Here is a 4,665-nt window from a genome sequence, read left to right as displayed (position 1 = left end):
CAAAAGTCTATTTAATGAGCTCCAGCTATACTTAGACTGCTCTGTCTGTGTGAATAGAAATTACTCTCCCAAGACAAGATAGCTAAAGGTTCTTTTTATATTTCTTTCTGGAAGGCAAGCATTAGGCAAATTGTGTTTTTTTTATTACTACTCAGGTTAAAAACACTCATTTAAGCAAAAACAAAAGAGTATTTGTCCAAGAAAATGTTTATACAAATAGCACATATATTGAAATGATCTCTCTCAGCCGCTAAATCCCTTTGAGGGAGACTAGAAATTGTTGATGATTTTATTCATGACATTGTATCTGATATATAATCCTAGCATTGATTTGTATGCACCAATGACCCAGAGACTCAAAATGATGTATATATATATATATATATATATATATATATATATTAGTATTTTTCTGTAGATACTGGTACTTGAACTCAGGGCCTGGGTGCTGTCTGTTAGTTTTTTCTCTCCAGGACAGCCACAATTCCACTTCCAGATTTTTGCTGGTTAATTGGAGATATGAATCTCACAGACTTTTCTGCCTTGGCTGGCTTTGAACCGCAATTTTCAGATCTCAGTCTCCTGAGTAGCTGGCATGAGCTGCTGGCAGACCTGGCCAGTTTTTTACATAAAGGAGAAAATGTGGGGCAACCTGGAATGTTGTAGGCTGTTCTTTATAAAGAAAGCACTCCTCTGTATAACACCTTAATAGTAACAATAAAATGATATTAAAAGCTGGGCACAGGTGGTACACGCCTGTAATACTACTCAGGAGACTGAGATCTGAGGATCGTGGTTCAAAGCCAGCCCTGCCAGCAAAATCTGTGAGACTCTTATCTCCAATAAACCAACCAGAAAACCAGAAGTGGTGCAGTGGCTCAAGTTGTGGAGCACTAGCCTTGAGCTGAAGAGCTGAGGGACAGTGCCCAGGTCCAGAGTTCAAGCCCCAGGACCCACCAAAAAAAAAATTAAAAAAATTAAAAAATAAACATATAACTATAAACCAAAATTAAAAGTCAGAAAGTGGTGCTTTAATGTTAGGTATGACCAATTGGAGCCCTTTGAAGCACATTTTGAATACTTTTCACAACTTTTATTTTTAAGCACACAAGTGATTTTCCTGTTAGAAAATTAAAATTCATCACAAAGTTGCTTTATCTTGTACAAATAATACACAGGGTGTTTTATGTGATGCAATGACTTAGTTTGTCTGCTTCCTTTCTCTAAATGCAAGCAAAAAGAGTCAAGATGGTAATTAGCATGATAATAGAATATATACTAACAAGGGTTTTATATATAATATATAGACATAATATATATTATATGAATGGGGGATTTTGCTATTATGTGAGCAAATCATTCTTAAATCCCCAAATAAGGGGAAAACATTTAAATGGATAGAAAGTACAAAACGAAATAAAGATAAGATTCCTTTTCTGCACATGTATCATAGATGGATATGTGTAAGAATTTGATTTCATGAATGACCAACTGTTTGGGGCTGGATGTAAAGGTTTGTGTGTGTGTGTGTGCTGGAATTAATTGAACTCAGTACTTCAAGCTCTTCCTCAGCTTTTTCACTCAAAGCTGTTGCTCTGCCACTTTGAGCCACAGCTCCACTTCCACAATCTTTTCTGTCCTGGTTAACGTTGAACCTGGAGTCTCAGATCTCAGCCTCCCTGTGTAGCTAGGATTATGGACACTCCGCTGACATGAAGTTGTTGATGTGATATTTTGCAAATATTGAAGTTATAATATGGGCAACAGAAAAGGAGCAGATGACACAGCTTTACACTTGGCAAAATATTACATTTAAAACCCGACAAGGGTTTTAAACCCAAAATAAAACAGATTTGTGCAAGTCTACTGTCTGAACATCTTCAAGAAAACTGAAATGAATCAGGACTTTAGAAACGAGGAGAAGAGGAGGGACTTGGCAAGACTTGAAGAGAATGAATTCAACAGCAGTTTGAATATGCAGACTTGGTGCCCACTCAGCCGGGCTGTGCTTTTCTGAGCCCACAATCTGTCCCTGCTCATTCCATCCAAATGCTGTAGGCAACACTTTGGAGCCATGCCTAAAAAGATAGCTACATCAGGACCCCAGAAACTGAAGTTAGATAATGAGCTTTACTCTTTGGATGAAAATGTACATAATCGTTTTGGAGGCCTTGATAGAAAGAGGCCACTGTGTGTGTGTGTGTGTGTGTGTGTGTGTGTGTGTGTGTCTTGTATCCATGTACAAGACATGAAGATTAAAAAAAATTGTTTTTGTGTCTGCTAGTACTAGGGCTTGAACTGAAGGACTGGGTACTAGACTGTAGCTTTTTCACTCAAGGCTGGCCCTCTACCTTTGGAACCACACTTCCACTTCCAGCTTTTTGTTGGTTAGCTAGAGGGAAGATCTGTCTTCCTGGGCTGGCTTCCTAAGAAGCTGGGATTACAGGCATGAGCCACTAGTACCAGTCCAACTTTTAGTGGTTTTTGGCATTGCTTTTTGTTTGTTTTTATTGTTGCCCAGGACTGGTGCTCTTCCACTTGAGCCACACTTACAGTCTTCTGATTTTTTAAAAAATACTTTATTATCTCGTGATTATTATCTTCTGCAAAACATTTTAGTCTGTTGGTTTTGGTGTGATGGTTTTGAATGTTCTGGCTTTAAGCAAATTGCAAGTCAAAAAATGTTGTGAAAGTGGATAGGTATAATACAGATTGTATTAATAAATGTTTCATAATCTCTTAAGACTCGGTGTTGAGGTGTGCTTTGGAATGAATGCATGGTGAATGGGAACTGTTGTACACAGAATGTGTTAGTGTCTTTCCATACTCTGCCTTGGGAGGAGATAAGAATCAACATTATTTTCATTCCTTTGCTCCTTTTGGGAGCTGAGAATCTTCTATCCAGGTCAGGTTGTCCAGGTCAAGGATGTAATCATTCCCAGGCACACAGTTGGGCTGGGAAAATTGTTTAGAAAGAGACCCCTTGTTTTGGTTCTTCTGTCGTGTCACTCAATGTCCAATAAAACCTGACCCAGAGAATGGGATACACACAGGGTGCTTGGTGGCTAGGACCCACATTCCTAGCGATTCAGGAGGCTGAGATCTGAAGATCAAAATTTGAACCCAGCCCAGAAAGAAAAGTTCATGAGACTCTTATAGCCAATTTATCAGAGAAAAACAAATCTCACTCAGGACTGGTTCATGTCTAATTACCAGACAGGTATAGTCCTTCTGATAGCGTTATCTGCCATAGTTTTAAAGTTTCATTCTTTTCCCCGTCTCCCTGAATGGTAATAACATTGATAAGAGCAAGAAGAGAGAGGGGAGTGTCCTCATTTTGGCCAGGGAAGTTTAGGAATTTTGACTTACTATGCTTCGTTATCTAACCAAATAATATGGGGCAATGTAGGAAGGGTTGACGTGGTGAGCATCTTCGGGGTCAGGATGGAGGTCCCCTGTTCCTGCCCCCAGGTTCCATCTGGCTTGGTTTAGATTAGAGTAAGAGCAACCATCCTGGTGGAAATGTCATACCCACCCACTACCAGATTTTTTTTAACTTGCTCCAGATCACTCTGGGAAGAAGAAAAAACATTTTTTTAACCTAAATTATCAAAAAATGAGAAAACATTTCAGATGCAGAGAAATAAGGCATGAAGGCGGGGAAGGAGGGAGAAGACATGGTCAGCAATGTCTGAAACCCAGTGCGTAGGTGGCTGCTGACCCACTGACCAGAACCGCAGAGGTGATGGAATTTGGCCAGCATCTCCCATCAGCCCCAGCTCTCTTGTGAGGCTAACGCAACACAGGCTACTGCTGATAACTGAGCTAACCTTCAGCAGGACTGAGGGAAGTCTGCAGGGAAGGTTCCAGGGGAATATCTTCTGTGAAGACAGGATGAGCAGAGAAGGACTCATGCAGAACTTCCCCACCCCAGCATTATTCTGAAAACTCACCAAGGTTGAATAACTCTGCTCAGACCCCCTGCTATTCACCAAACACAGAACACCCACAGACACTGGCTTGGTTTTATATGGCTGCCCTTGTCGGCCAACAAGCAGGAAAGAAAACAAACAAACAAACAAAGCTCGTGCTTGTTGAAAAAAGTTCCAAATTGTAACCTTTTCCTTTTTCATGCCCAAAATGTGGTTTTCCCCCCACTCCCCCCTCGGATTCCTGAGCGCAGCCCTGTGGTTTGGTCTCTCCTTATTTTATAGTCTAGCTCCTCCAGCCCACAGACTTGGCTCTGGGGCAGAGGCTCCACTGGGAGTTGAACCCAGGAAGACAGCCCAAGGCCTCCGTGTCTCTCCCTAGAGCCACCAGACCACACAGCCTTCTTTCTGTGTGCCACCCCTTCGGCTGGCTACCCTGCCTCTTCTTTGTCTGGAAAGAGCCATCTTGCATAACTCTACACGATCCACTGTCCGTCACGAGGGAGATCTCCAAAGAACCCATTAGTGACTTCATAGGACTTATCAGGAACAGGCGATCTCTTACCCACACGGCGGCGGCCCTCTTGGAACAGCTCACCTTCTTTACGGTCATCAGCAGGAGCCTTGATGCCGGCGGCCTTGGGGAGCTGGAATCGCACTGCGGGACGTGGGAGAACGCCCAGGCCGGCCAGTCCACCCGCGGGCAAGGTCCTCTCGGGCCCAGGCCGGCCAGTCC

This window comes from Dipodomys ordii, unplaced genomic scaffold (genome assembly GCF_000151885.1).
Source record: "Dipodomys ordii isolate 6190 unplaced genomic scaffold, Dord_2.0 Scaffold287, whole genome shotgun sequence".
In the NCBI taxonomy this organism is placed as follows: domain Eukaryota; kingdom Metazoa; phylum Chordata; class Mammalia; order Rodentia; family Heteromyidae; genus Dipodomys; species Dipodomys ordii.
Note: the sequence above shows the minus strand (reverse complement) of the source record.